The sequence below is a fragment of the Canis lupus genome, chromosome 11, assembly GCF_003254725.2.
Source record: "Canis lupus dingo isolate Sandy chromosome 11, ASM325472v2, whole genome shotgun sequence".
In the NCBI taxonomy this organism is placed as follows: domain Eukaryota; kingdom Metazoa; phylum Chordata; class Mammalia; order Carnivora; family Canidae; genus Canis; species Canis lupus.
The window spans coordinates 59,419,468-59,435,747 of NC_064253.1; the positions used below are offsets into that span (position 1 = coordinate 59,419,468).

General features: G+C 35.9%; 1 pseudogene; it reads right to left on the reverse strand.

The window, feature by feature from the left end:
• Positions 1–3,224: 3,224 nt before the first annotated feature.
• LOC112649724 (40S ribosomal protein S2-like) lies at positions 3,225–4,312 on the reverse strand (annotated as a pseudogene).
• Positions 4,313–16,280: the final 11,968 nt, after the last annotated feature.

A 16,280-nucleotide genomic window follows, 5' to 3' on the forward strand; every position in this document is an offset into this window, starting at 1 on the left:
CAAATTCCTGTGCAAATACCTTCGAGCAACATTCAAATCTATTACAATAATGAGACACTTTGGATACAAAGCCTGATGTCATTAAACTGAACATCTCCTATAAGTAGCCCGATTTGACCTGAAAAACATGTCTTTGACCCATTTGGTTTTAAAAATTGAATTTAGGTTTACAAAATAGAATTTTCCTCCTGAGATCTAAATTTTGGGCTTCTCTTGAAAAATCAGATCTGACTACACTGGAACAGCATTTCTGCCTGATGTGATACCGTTCTTAGGAGTATCTGCAGAGTGGCTGACTCTGCGATGGGATGTACCCTCCAGTCTGCAAGCACCCAGCATTCAATCACAAGGCCAGCTTCATGATCTGTTTGGCCATTAACTATTTAATTTCAAAGCCTTAGAACCAATCTGAAATCCTAGTGGCTTTTGTATGGTTCCTATAAACAAGGATAAATTACCAGCAATATTTCCACATAAGTTCGGGTATATAATAGACAGCCACTGTCAGTAATCTTTCTGTGGGCCAGTAAATAATTTATGAGAAAGCCAACTGACATAATTTTGTGTTCAAACACAGGGCCTCCTAAATTTAGAGTTTAATCCATCTACTAACTTAAGGCTGTTGAAAATATAAAATAGTAAACAATAATTCATAAGTAATTACTCATAATAAATACTTTGTGTAGTGTGGTCTTTCATTGTAATAGATGTCCTAAGCAAAGAAAATAAATATCTTTTACACTCTTTATAATCATAATAGATTTTCTATAAGCAATCATATTAAAAGCTAATTTTGGTTAAAGAGATTGTGAAAGCATTCAAAGAAAACTATTATTCTGCTAATGGATATGGAGGGACAAGGACAGATAGATTTTCTTCTGGGAAGGGAGTAGGGATGAAGGTGTTTGAGAGATAATTCATAGTGTCTTGTTAGGAAATATTTTAATTTATTGGCAAAAGATATGAAACAGTGAAGGGGATGCTATTATAATGTTCTAAATAGAGATACCAAATCATCAGTGCTACTCTGTTTCTCTTCTCTTCATATATTCTTATAATAGTCCCACTCTGAGGTATGTAATGTACTCAGTAGTTCTGATCCTTAGTCCTCATAATATCCATTACTTAAAGGAGGGTCATTTTCCTAGACTCTGTCACTTTGGTTTATTCACTGGGCAGAAGTGAGACTGTGGTTTGAGGGTTGTCTTTTTTTTAAGATTTTATATTTATTCATGAGAGACACAGAGAGAGAGACGCAGAGACACAGGCAGAGGGAGCAACAGGCTCCCTGTGGGAAGCCCGATGTGGGACTCGATCCCATGCTCTGGGATCTTGCCCTGAGACAAAGGTAGACACTCAGCGCTGAGCCACCGAGACGTCCCTGTGGATTGAGTTTTCTGGTAACTGTATTCAGCATCAACCAACAGTGGCACAGCAAGTTGAAACACACCATTCTGCCATTAAGCATATGTACTCTCTCCTCTCAAATCTGCTTCCCCTACCTCCCATTTCCTAAAGAGTTAAGGAATGGCATTATGCTTCCTATTCTGATATTCTATGATTAGATCTTCCCAGCAATTATATTTTCTCAGAGTTCTCAAAATTAATAAAATGTTCCAAGTCTCCGGGTCTCCCAAATTCAAGCACCTGCACGTCAAACTAATAAAATAAATCTTATATGCCAGAAAAATAGAGCCATACTCTTGTGGAGTCTTAAGGAAGGTAATGCAGGGTAATGTAGAAAAACAATTAACTGAAAAGGAGGAGGGAATCGTATTATCCTTGAGTATCTCCACTCTGAAGGCAGACCCTCAGAGGAACTGAAGTGTTGCTCAAATGCTAAATCTAGGTTTTCATGTAAATTATATTCAGTAGTTCCAAAGATTTGCACTTACTTGTATCTGAGGACTTTATTCCCCAAATGATCAAATTAAACATGAGAGTGTATCTCACATATCACAATTTTGCCTTAGAGCCAGAACTCTAAGGCAAGAGCTCTAATATAATAGAACAAAAATATAAGAATAAACGTATCAAAAAAAAAAAGAATAAACGTATCAGCATTTCTAAAAAAAAAAACAAAAAAAAAAAAAAACAAAAAAAAACCTGTACATCACAACACAAAACATTCATTCAATTTATACCTGAAATATTTCTGGTAAAATCATTACTAAATACAATTCCTTTGGGGAAGTATTTTCATTTAGATCTCCCAAACAGGTTAATTGCTTTACTTTTTTAGATTTCCATTTTTAATGGTACTACATAGCATTTATTTATGATCAATATTAAAGCCTACTCCACAATTGATATATTTTATTGTTTGAAAACTCATCCATATCTTTTGAACTGAGTAAGCCAATTATGCAGCCTATTGCACACAGCTATCTTCCATGGAAATTTCGTCTTGCTCAAGAGAGCAGCCATTCTGTAAATCACAATACCTGCTTCCTGTCATACATGATTCTACTGGGGAGAAGGCATCTGGATCAAGAGTCACTAATCTAAAGTTTGACAAAATCCAAATATAAGTGAGGTGAGGTGACCGAGAGCGAGACTGTTTCCAAAATACAGGATACTGCTAAAATTGTACAATCAGATTCTCTCTTTCTGGAATATGAAATAGAAATAGAACCAGGGAATTATTAGGTGGAGAAAAGTTGAGGAAGATGCAGAGAAACAATGCAGAGGACCGGAGGTCCCATGAGTATAGACTAGTTTGGACTAACCTCTTTGTACTTATTTCTTCATCTGAAAAAAAAAATGGATATGATAACAATATGTCAACTTTATAGATCTCTTTTGATAATTGATGAGATAATACTTGTAAAGCTCTTAGCAGAGTCTGGCATATTGTAAGTGCTCATAAAAGTTAAATGCTGCTCACATCACATTAGAGTAGAATAATTGTTTTAACTCTCTGTCTCCACCACTAGGCTCTGAGCTTTCTCAGAGCAGGGACTGTCACTCTTCTCTACATCCTCGGTTAATGGCACGGCACCTAAACACAGTGCTTAGCACATTGCGGGGCCTTCACTATATGTTCATTAGATGAGTAAAATTAAGTTTTTTCTGCCTTTACTCAGCTTCCTCACTTTTCTCTTCATACCCACCTATCTAACTCATCATATTTCAGGGCCCTAGGAAAACCAGTGTATTCAAGTAGCAAACTGAGGTTTAGTTCATTTTTATTATTGTTTTGTTTTCTCAGTCTTTAAGTCACTTTATTTTTCTTGCATAAAACTACATGGTAGCCACAGTTGGGTCCTCTGCACAGAGACTTTGGTGTGCCTCTTTATAAGATCGTGAGTTCCTGATAGACTTGGTGAACACAGTCTCTTTCCAGAGGTCGGGGTAAGATAGCTGTAGGTCTTGGAAATGGCATCACGAATGGCCTCAGTGGAGTACTTGGGTGGCTCAGTGGGTTAAGCATCCAACTCTTGATTTCAGCTTAGTTCATGATCTCAGGGTAGTGGGGTCAGGCCCATGTCAGGCTCCTTGTGGAGCCTGCTTAAGATTCTCTCTTTCACTCTCTCTCTGTCCCTCCCCATCTCACACTCCCTCGAAAGAAAGAAAGAAAGAAAGAAAGAAAGAAAGAAAGAAAGAAAGAAAGAAAGAAAGAGGCCTTGGTGAAGTTGCCCAGGGTGTCTGTGCAGCCCCTGGCCAAAGTGTAGCAGTCACCAATACCGGCCATCATCAGTAACTTTTTGGGCACAGGGGCTAAGATGATGCCAGTGCCTCGGGGGCAGGGATCAGGGATGAGGCACAGTGCCACAGCAGCTGGTCACCTTACATGGGAGAGTGTAGGGTTTTCCAATGTCATTTCCCCAGTAGCCTCATGGAAGGGAGGTGGGGGAAAGCTTGGCCAGGATGGTGGCCCCACTGATGGCAGTGGCTACCTTCTTGGGGGTACTTCACATTCAGACCAAGGTGTCTGTTGTAATCTCCAATGGCAGAGATGCCTCTGCTGTCCAGGATGGGTCTGCTTTTGCACAGGGATGATCTTCAAAACCTCATCCTTGAGGGATGTCCCCCGGAAAGAGTCACTGATCTTAGATTCCCTGATGTGCAGGAAGAAGAGATAGATCTCCTCCAGGGATCTTCAAGTCCTTGATCACGTGGCCCAAGTTGGTGATGCAGATTCACTCCTTGCCTGTGGCCCTCTGCAGGCTCCATGGCCTCAGCCCTTGCCTGACCATGGCCATGAGCCTGACCTGAGATTCCAGTGCCAAAGCCACCCTGGCAGCCACCTCGGTCTCCCAGGGCCCTCTAGGCCCTCCCAACCTTCTGCAGCACTGGCAGTATCCGCCATTTCGTGCTTTCTTGAAGATGTTAGTTCACTTTTAGTTGATGTAAGAATCAGCCTGATTTTTGCCTTATTTCTATGCTAAAAATTACATATACTTCAAGTAGCCACAATCTGCTTTCACAAATAATATGGTTGAGTCAGATACTCAAGGTATGGAGGACAAGATGGGGATGTAGGCAAGGCTCGGAACTAATGAGGTAAGAAACTCACTACCTATCAGTTAGATTCCCAGTAAAGATTTAACAGAACACAAAATTGCAGAATTTTAGGATTAGAAAGAGCTTTAGAATTTATCTAGTTCAATTTAACTTTGGCTTTATAGATGAGGAAACTGAGATCCAGATAGGACAAAGAATTTATAAGACTTAAGACAGCTCAGGACTTAAATATATGACTCCTTCTGGCAATAATAGTCCTTCCTCTGTACAACACTGCATAGCAATATATTTGCATGTCCATAATATAAACTAATATGGTATATTCAAACTATTATAATACTAGGACAAAGTGTAAATTCATGGCCTTAGATTTAACTTTATTAGAGGCAAGCAGCTGTCTAGTATATCCTTTGGGAGAAAATAATCCCAGCCGCAATGATGCTCTCTCCATCATCATCTATAAATGTACTAAATTATTTATTAATGAATATCACAGATGTCAACCAGAATGGAAAACTAATAGCTTATAATGCTTTAATTTATTTGATTTACACATATTGTCAGAGACAACCTTTATGGAGGAACATATAATAATTAAGCACTTGTCAGAATGGCTAAATGTCACTATAAAATAAACTAGCAATCCAAATCTCTTGGGACAGTTTTGATATGTCACCCGTTCTCCCGGGAAGGGAGGCTTTTGAAAGCACCATATTTGCAGAATGTAGCCAATGTGTCAGGTTAATGGAATCAATAGATTTCACTTATGGAGCTAAGATGAGCGAAGGCAAAAATCCAGGCTAATTATAGGAAATAACAGGTAACTGAATTTTAGGAATAATGTGGATAAGAATGGATTATTTTAATGAAGGGTCAAAATCCTTGTTAAATAGATGGCCTAAAAAATCTCTTCTTTCTCTCCTCCTTCCTCTGATTTTCCTCTCCTCTCTCCTTTTTCCTTTTTCTTTTCTTTATCTCTATTTTTTATAATAACTCCCAAACGTACCTAATAATTTGTGGTGCTTTATACACTCTCTACTGTCTTTTCCTTTTCTACATCTTATATCAACCCTGCTAGAGGATCATTAATTGTATAGAAGAAAAATGTGTATTTGTAACTTTTTAATCATTTTAACATTTATATCATATTTTAGCTCATTTGAGAGCTTTCCTCAAGAAGACTCATTAGTAAATTTCCTTTAGTTCTAGAGTTATTCATGAATTTTCAGAGATATTGATTCATAGATGGAACGTTTCAGAGATGGAAAAATTCTGGAGCATTCCTGTGGATGATGTCTATTAAGATATAAGAATGATGTAATGTTGCAGTGATTCATACTACAATTAATTGTTGTTTTTTTTTGTTTGTTTAAATGCATGAAGTTTCAATACTTTACATTTTATTCTCTCATCTTTACTTTTTATTATATAACTGTACAAATAAATTAGCAGAAGAGTCAAAAGGGATTCTGCTTCATGCCATGATGGAGTAACAAGCAGCTGTTACTCTACTTCCACAAACCACTATGAAATTGAACAAAATATATGAGAAGCAATGGTTTTTAATCATGGGACAAGGGTATGGTAGGATAGTAGTCTTTGAGGGAAGGGAAACATGAAATAAGTCCCATGTTTATCTTCTTTTTCTGTATGAGGTAACTTTCCAAACAATGATTCAGGCAGTCAAACCCAAGTGAAACCCTGTATCTCATTGAAGATAAAGAGATTTAAAAAGCTGAAATTTAGGGGTGCCTGGGTGCTCAGTTGGTTACATGTCCAATTCTTGATTTCAGCTCAGGTCATGATCTCAGGGTCATGGAATTGAGCCCCGCATTGGACTTCACACTCAGTTTGGAGTTTGTTTGAGATTCTCACTCTTCCTCTCCCTCTGCCCCTTGTCCTGCTCATGCTTTCTCTCTCTCTCTCTCTCTCTCTCTCTCTCTCTCCCTCTCTCTCTCTAAGTAAATAGATAAAATATTTTTTTAAAATAGCTGAAATTTGTAGAGCATGAAGCTATAGAAGAGGGACCTATATGGTGGTTGCAAGGAGGACAAGAATCTGAATGGATACCTTCTAAATATCTAATGGCTAATGGCTTGGCTGCCTGTGCACACCATTAGGCTTCATGAGACCTATCAGAGAACTCTCTGTGGATTCACAAATGTGGGGCTGTGGGGTAACTGGGGATATTAGATGTTGAAGTTACAATTGAATCATAGTGAAATAACCTCATTGAGAACCTAAGGCTTTCAGCTGAAACTGAAGAAAGGCCATAATTTAAAAATAAGTCCTTAATTTTAGTAAAAAATGTTTTAGAAAAATATCCTTAGGACTAAGGATACAACTGAAACAGACCTGCTATAATGAGGAATAAATCCAAGTATACCAGATCAAGAGGATCCATTAATAGTTTATTTCCCTGTCAGAAAATCTAATACCTATTTAAATAAGTCTACATAACCTAAACTCACAGAAGCATATTATTTCTAATACCAGGTATAGGGGCGCCTGGGTGGCTCAGTTGGTTAAGTGTCTGCCTTCCCAGGGACATGGGATTGGGCCCCATGTTGGGCTCCTGGCTTAGTGGTGATCCTGTTTCTCCCTCTGCCCCCTGCTAGTGCTCTCTCTCTCCCTCTTACTCCCTATCTCTCTCTCAAATAAATAAATAAGCTCTTTTAAAAAAGTAATAATACCTGGTATGTAATAAACAATTAGTAGACATACAAAGCAACAAAATAATAATAATAATAATAATAATAATAATAATAATAACTCCTCTCAGGAAAAACATCAGTCAGTAGAAACTAAGCCTAACAGGATTCCAGAAGCTGTAATTAGCAGAAAATAGCTTTGCATTACCTTTTATAAGTATGTCCAAATATTTAAAAAGAAAAAAAGAACATAATAAGTGAACAGATAGGGTACATCACATTAGAAATGGAAACACTAGGGACACCTGGGTGGCTCAGCAATTGAACTGAACATCTGCCTTTGGCTCAGGGCATGATCTCAGGATCTGGGGATTGAGTACCACATCAGGATCCCTACAGGGAGCCTGCTTTTCCCTCTGTGTCTATGTCTCTGCCTCTCTCTGTGTGTCTCTCATGAATAAATAAATAAAATATTTTTAAAAAGAAATGGAAACACTATAAAATAACCAAATGGAAATTCAAGAACAGTGCAGTATCTGAAAACCGACATCTTTAATTTACTTAATATAAAATATTGAATGTTTTCCTACAAAGATCATGATCAGTAAAAGGATATTTATGATATCTTCTAGTGTAGTGATATTCTAGACAGTCTAATAAGAAAAGTAAAAGAGATAAAAGTCGTAAGGATTGGGAAGGAAGAAAAAAAAAGATTGGGAAGGAAGAAGTAAAATTATCCTTTTAACCAGATGTCATGATCATTTACATAGAAAATCCTAAGGAGTAGACATTAAAATCCTTCTAGAATAAGTCAATATTAAGAGGTCAAAGGATGCAGTAGTAATCGATTAAAATTAAATGTATTTCTACATTGAAACAATTAGCATTTAAATTTTAAAAGTCAATGTCATTTATAACAGCATCTAAAAACATGAAATACATGATAACCCTAACAAAAGATACTCAATATCTATTCACTGAAACTACAGATATTCTGAGGGAACTTTAAAAAGACATAAATATATTTACATAAATGTAAAAAAGATAAAAGTGTACCATGCTCATAGAATGAAAGACTTAATTTAAAATATAAATTATTCCAAAATGAAATGCCCCCAACAGAATTTCAGTACATTTGTTAAGAAATTGACAAGTTCTTTTTCATTCTAAAATATAAATGGAAATTCTAAATGTATATAATTCCTATAGTTACTGTAAGGCTGTAGAAACAGAGACAGAAGTATTGACATTAATATTAAGACAATGAAATTAATATCAATGAAGAACAGAAAAATAGACTTTACACATATGATCAATTGATTTCTATTTACTTAGATTGGCATATTTAATTACATTTGAAATTTTAAAAATATCAAAAGTAATCATTTAGGCAAAATTTAATCTTTAGAATAAAGAAACAAAATTTAAATTTTAGAATCAGGACACTCTCACATAATTTGCTATTTCCCTCCTTCATAACATTAGTTTTCAAAATTCAGTTCCTTTTCACATCTCCAAAGGAAATAATATATCATAAGAAGTATCAAAGTTCCCATCTTATGGAATTTAGATAGATAATGTAAAGTTACTACTATATGGAAAAATAAAGCAACTTCAATTGCGTTACTACATATACAGTATTTTTAAGGCAAATATCAGCTAGAAATTTGGATCAAGTCAAAACACTACAGTGGCTGATAAATTCCATCACTAGGAGAATAAAACTCAACTTGGGTCACTCTCTGATATAAAATTCCAAAACAAAAGTTTTCAGATATGGAATAGTTTTGCATGGAAGGTAGCTTCAGGAATGAGTCTTTAACACAACATCTAAAATTTAGTATCTATTCTCCAAAAGAAAGAAAGGGAGAAGAGAGCATGGGAGAAAGATGGAGAGAGTGCATGCAAGCATCCCATTGTGATGACAAGTCTATCAAAATTCATCACTACCCACTGCCCGATACAGTCATCCAAAGTGGGCATATACAATCATCCAAAGTGGGCATATTTCCCACTGAGCCACTTAGGCACCCCCACAACTTTTTGCTTGAGTGTTGAAATGAGGGAATCCCTGTCTGTGATTTGTACTTACTACTTTACTTGAACTTTAAAGGAAATTCTGAGAGTGATCCTTTAGAAAGCATATATTTTGAGTCAGAAACAAGCCTTCTTCAAGGAAAAAGTGGGGAAAAAGAACAAGTGGAGTTAGAGTTCTCTGACCAGCACTTTGCCAATTTCAGGATACTAGATGCAGCTGAGATGCAGGATAATTAAATTCTAACACCTTGTGGCCTTTGAGAAAGTGGAGCTCTGTCTGGAGAAGCAATTATAAGAATCAGCCAAGAACAAAATGCAGATCCTAAGATGTGGGCTATATTCAACCAGTGTGGTTGAGTGATTTCTTGTAGGTCATCTCCATTCTTCTATGGAGCCCATCCATAGCCCATTGAGGTTTTATTTTCATCATGGTAATTTTCAGGTCTATAATTTCCATTTCTTTCTTTTTTACAAAATCTATTTAGTTGCTGAGATTTTCAATCTTTTCATTTGTCACAAGGCAATTTTTAACTGATTTTTGAACCATTTAAATGATGGCTACTTCAAAATCCATATTAGGTAATTTACATATCTGATTCATCTTGATGTTACTGTCTGTTGGTTATCTGCTCTCATTCAAGTTGTGATTTGCTTACTGGAAATTTTGGGTATTATACGGTGAGATTCTAGATACATGAGAAATAAAAATACACATGTCGAAAGTAACTTGTACATGATGGTTTATAGGTGCTTTGTTCATAATAGCCCAAAAATTAAAATCACAAGATATTTCCTATCAGGATAAGGATAATCAAACTTGTTACTTTCACATAATGGAAAAATAGTTAGCAATAAATACAAGTGAATTACAGATACATCCTGCAATATCAATGCATCTCAAAAATATTGCATTGAGTGAAAGAAGGCACAGAAGAGTACATACTGTATGATCCCATTTATATAAAATTCAAGAACAAGATAGACTAGTATATGGCAATAGAAATCAGACATGGCTGGCTATGGAGAAGAGAGTTGACTAAAATGGGCACCAAGTATCTTTCTGGAATGAAAAAATGTTCTAAATTTTTATGGCTATCCCAGTTGCTTTCTCAAAACTCACTGATTTATACACCTAAGTTCTATGCATTTCATTGCAGGTTCATTTTCCCTCAATTAAAAACTGCAAAAATAAATACAAGTAAATAAATAACTGATGTGCTGATAAAACTTTTTTTAATCTTATGCAAAAGAATACTGTGTATCTCATGACAACACTCTGTCAGGAATAAATTCCTCCTTTTCTTAGCATGGGGACACTCCCTACTCTGCCATCATTGATACCAGAAATCTAACAACAAATAAGCAACAAAGAACGTGATGCTGTCTTAGTCTCCAACTCCCTACCACTACCCCCTATTTGCACCTACTTGTGAATTTTTCCATAACCTGCTTTAAGAAATCTATGAAATGATAGTGCTGAGGTCACAGTGATTGCATTATGTAGGTAATGGCAATGAGAGTTCATTTTGGAGCCTTTCTTTTTTTTCTTTTTTGTTTTTATTTATTTATTCATGGGAGACACAGAGACTGAGACAGAGACAGAGACAGAGAGAGAGACAGAGAGAGAGGCACAGAGAGAAACAGGCTCCGTACAGAGAGCCCGATGTGGGACGCGATCCTGGGACTCTAGGATCACGCCCTGGGCTGAAGGTGGTGCTAAACCGCTGAGCCACCCGGGCTGCCCTGCAAGTTCATTTTTATGACTAAATACAATGTAATAAATAAACACTATTGGATGAATACTAATAACCAAAGGCAACAGACTTTCCTAGGCCAAACTGCAGTCTTTTGTAACATGTTTGAATAGCTGAGTAGAAAATAATACTCGTGTATAAAAGAATATATCAACAAAAAGACTTACTTTTCCTACTAAAGTGCTGTCTCTGCCTAGGTGAACAGTGCTATCCATCAGTTGTCATTGTGTCTCTCTGCCCCCTCAAGAATCCCTCTGCTAGGGACACCTGGCTGGCTCAATCTGTAGAGCATGCAACTCTTGGTCTCAGGGTTATACATTTGAATCCCCACATTTGAGTATAGATATTACTTAGAAATAAAATCTTTAAAAAAATCCCTCTGTTATCCCTGACTGTTAGTAGCTCTGCTCTATGGCCTACTCTTCATCACCTAACATAGAAGTCAAAAGGTAGATTTTGGACCTTCCACCTATTCACACAGTAGCTTATGCTAGGTGCTGTTTATCTCAAACATTACCATTTACCATTAACCATATCCAGTTTCAAGAAATAAATTATCTTCCTGAAGAGGTAAAATAGGATACATAAAATGAAAATATCATGGGGGGCCTGGGTGGCTCAGTCAGTTAAGCATCAGACTCTTGATTTGGCTAGGTTGTGATCTTAGGGTCGTGAGATGGAACCTCACATCAGGATCTACACTCAAAGGGGAGTCTGGGGATTCTCTCTCTCTAAAATAAACAAATTAATCTTTAAAAAAATCATAAAATGAAAACATCATGGGCAGCACTCCACAATGCAATTGCAATAGTCATTTAGAGTAATAAATCCTGTGTAAAGACAATCACTATAATAAATCCAGTTATTAGAGATATTATTGCTGTCATAATTACAGAATTAAGAACTAAAGGGTATGTTGAATTGTCTGAAGAAAATCATTCTTGTGCAAATAACAACAGCTGTTCAAATTTCTAAGTTGCTAAAATCCTTAAGCCCTAGCTCACCAATCTTTATATGAATATACTTTCTGTTTTGATGATTATTTTTTCAGCATGGCTGACAATTTATTTCACTTTCAAAATCAGACACACAGGTGACCACAATCGATCAAATTTATATTGCAGAGGAAGCCAAGAAATATTTCATTTAACTTAAAAATAGGCCACTAAAAAAGAGATAATGAAATAGACCAAGACTTTGTCTTCATGAAGAGCTGCAAAGAAAAGGTGTAACCAGATTCTTCCAGTAAACCTCTTTTACACAAATCTTGTGGGCATCCTAGACTTAGTAAACATGTTACGGGTCCTTGTGCAAAAAAAAAAAAAATATATTGCGCACCCTCAAATTGTGCCAAATGTACCATGTACTGATAATGTACCATTTAATATGAAAAGTTTCAACAAAGCCAAACAGGTACTTGGTGATTGGGTAGCCTTCATAATAGTAAGTGTCTTTTCTGAAACTGGTCCATATTCCAATGATAATTTACTCTGGATGGAGAATTTAGCCTTAGAACAAGAAAAATAAAGAATGAAAGAATGAAAGAATGGTTTATTGGTGGAGTTTAACACCCTTGATACTTGTAATCTGCTATATAATCACCAGAGAGGGTCACTGCAAGCTCCAGTGGTAGGAAGACAGATTAGTTTGAAGAAAAAAAATGTTCAACCTGCATAGTTGGTGTGGAGAAGAAAAAACATTTTTCTGTATCATCTATCAATGCTGCCGTTGGTATTTATTTTTGTTTTAAAGATTTGTTTAATTTTTGAGGGAGAAAGGGGGGGTAGGAGCAGAGGGAGAAGGAGAGAGAGAATTCTAAGCAAACCCCCTGCTTAGCATGGAGCCTCATGACCCTATCATGACCTGAGGTGAAATCAAAAGTCAGATGCTGGGGGCACCTGGGTGGCCCAGTGGTTGAGTGTCTGCATTTGGCTCAGGTCATGATCCCGAGGTCCTGGGATCAGGCTCCCTGTAGTGAGCCTGGTTCTCCCTCTGCCTGTGTCTCTGCCTCTCTGTGTGTGTCTCTCATAAATAAATAAATAAAATCTTAAAAAAAAAATAGAGTCGGACTCTCAACTGACTAAGCCATCCAGGTGCCCCCCTAAGGCATTTATTTTAATACACTTACTAGTCTTTGTATAAAATTGCTAATGCCAAAACTTTTAACATACGTACATACATGCATACACACACATACATACATGCATATATACACAAACACATAGATAAGCAAGCAAACAATTGAATAATTCATTAAATGCAGTTGTATTTGGAAGATCTTTTTTGGTTGTCACATATAAGAGTTAAGTCCCTATTTTCATTTTTGTTTTAGCAAAAGAATGTTTGAGGCCTTCCCTAGAAAGTACACTGACACTGGCATTGTCAATGTTAGTATGTCTGTGTTGGAATTGTACCCAACTAAGACTTTCAAAATGAGGAAAGCTAATATAATAATGCCTTCTAGTCACCGCATCATATCATTCTGATTTCTTAGTATCACTTTTCATTATCTGTTTTCTCATGTTTATGTATTATGTGCCATTTAGAATAGACACTTCTATTTTTCACTATGATACTGTACTTAAAAGATTGCTGGCACTTGTAAACACTTATTACATTTGTGAGAGGGAAGGGTTGATGGTGCTCAATCAGCTCTGGAGAGGAATGTGGGTGAGGAGAAAGAAGGATATCTATAGCCGTGCAATAGAGTCCTTAGCCACTTATAATTTCCTAAATATAACTTATGTGTATTTTTATAAATAACATAACCTGCTTTTCTTCCTCACTAATTATGGGTTGCAGTTGGCCATCTTTGAAGACTTCTCAGTCCAAAAAGATTGTACTGATGGAGACCGTGACTGTCCATTAAAGTCTTTTGGCTGGGTTTACATAGAAGCCTAGTGAGATGCTGTTGTTTAAGTGTGAATTCTTCTTCCTGAATTCTGTCTATACTATTTCACTTCCAAGTCTGAGTTTTCTGGACAGGTAGAACTGAGACTGAGTACCTGAGCATAGTATTTTCTTTAAGTTAATGCCATCCTGTAGAGTAAGTGAGGACAACCACCTAATCTTCCCTGGGAACAACCTCCATGTATGCTAACAATTGTTGTTGCATTTGTTAAGGCACACTTCAGAAAACCAACTGCTTTTAAGTAGGTTGAATATAAACCTTGTAAAAATAATTTAAATTTTTTTTTTCTAAAAACATAATGTAACAGTTAAGGTTCTAGAAAACAGACCAATGTATGTGTATGTACATATAAGCATGCACAAGCCTATGTATGTATGTATATGTGTATATACATAAGTATATATTTTAAGGGGTCTTTGATTATAATTTTAATAGTTTAATTATGGCTTTTGAAGAAAGTAAAAATTTTACAAAATTAAACATGCACACCAATAGTAAGACACAACCTAATACCAGAAACTAGATCGTAAAATCAAGGTAGTTTCTTGTTGGTGCAACATTGAATGTGTTGAGGAGAGGGAGGAGATGTAGCTTGAACAACCATCTCAAGCAGAAACTTGTAAAACTAAAATTATTAAAATTCTTAGGCAAAAGCAAAGGAGCAAATCATCATGACCCAAAACTAAAACCATACCCATTAGCAATCATTCCTCATTCCTCCCTTCTTCCAGCATCTGGCAATAATGAATCCACTTTTGCCTCTATGGGTTTTTTTTTTTTTTTTAATCTTTTCATCAGTTCATGAGCATTTGAATTGTCTCCACTTTTTGGCTATTATGAATACTGCTGCTATGAATGTTTGCTTACAAGTTTTTCTGTGGACATACATTTTCAGTTCTCTTGGGTATATACCACAAGAGTGAAATTGCTGAGTCATATGGTACCAAGTTTAACATTTTGAGGAAATGCTAAACTGTTCTCCAAAGTGATTGGAATGTTTTACAATGCCACAGGCAATGTGAGAGTTCCAGTTGGCCACATATCATCAATGCTTGTTATTGTATCTTTTTTAATTTATAGAAATTTTAGCCATCCTAGTGAGTGTGAGATAACATCTTATTGTGATTTTGATTTGCATTTTTTCCCAGTGAATAATTATGGTCAGAACCTTTTCATGTGCTTAGTGGACATTGTAGATCTTATCTGAAGAAACAATACCTTCATTGACTGGCAGTGGGATCCAAGTATAAGAACGTACCTATTTTGGTTTTCTTAAAAATTCACAAAACATAAGCCATTCACTATCAGAGGGATAGGGTGGAAAGGCATGGACTTTCACCTAATTTTATATCACATAAAAATTAAGGTTTAATATACTTCTTATCATAGCGCTTCTAGAGTTCAACACAGTGTCTGGCATATAGAAGACTCTCAATATGTTTGTTCTAATGAATAGGATTACATATACATTTGTTAGTGTTTACACTGCTAGTGGGATATTTGTAGAGTATCCATGCCTCTTGAAAATATCATTGGGGATATGCTAGGGATGCTATATAATTTTAAAGTTGATCACAAAAATCTAATCAAAGTAAAAATCATGTCCAGCAAGAGGGAATTTTCTTTCTTTTTTAAAAAAAGTATTTATTTATTCATGAGAGACATAGAGAGAGAGAGGCAGAGACACAGGCAGAGGGAGAAGCAGGCTCCATGCAGGAAGCCCGATGCAGGACTCCATCCCCAGACCCCAGGATCACACTCTGAGCTTCAAAGGCAGATGCTCAACCACTGAGCCACCCAGGCATCCCAAGAGGGGATTTTCAAGCAAAGTATAATATAACCCATAACGAAAAGCCACATAAATAAAAATAAATTTTGCAATCACTCCATGTTTATTTTCTTCAAAACTTGTTAATGATATTTTGTGAAATCAATAAGAAAAATATGAAAATACTATATAAACCATAGGAAATTTTTTAAAGTAATCTTATAAGGGAAAGGTTTTTGTAAATATGACATAAAATTCAGAAGCATTAAATCTATTATATAAAAATTCAATGATCTATATAAAATATAAAGTTACATGGAAAAGCCCAACATAAGCATTTCAAAAATGAAACTAGTGAAAATACTTGCAAATTTTTTTAGAGACATGGTATAATTTTTCTATTATGTAAACAATTTCATATCAATAAAATGAACAACCTACAAGAGAAAGAACAAGGATATGCTAAGTAAAGGAAGATAATATACATATGCATTTTAAACATATGAAAATATTTAGCATATTGAGAAAAATACAAGTAAGAACTACACTGAGATGCAGTTTATTTAGTCTGGCAAAAATAGAAAAAGTTTTAAAACACACTAATATATTAGTGACAGTGTAGGGGAATGGAAATTCTCCAAAGATCATTGAACTCATATAAATTGTTAAACATTTGTGGAAAACAATAGTAT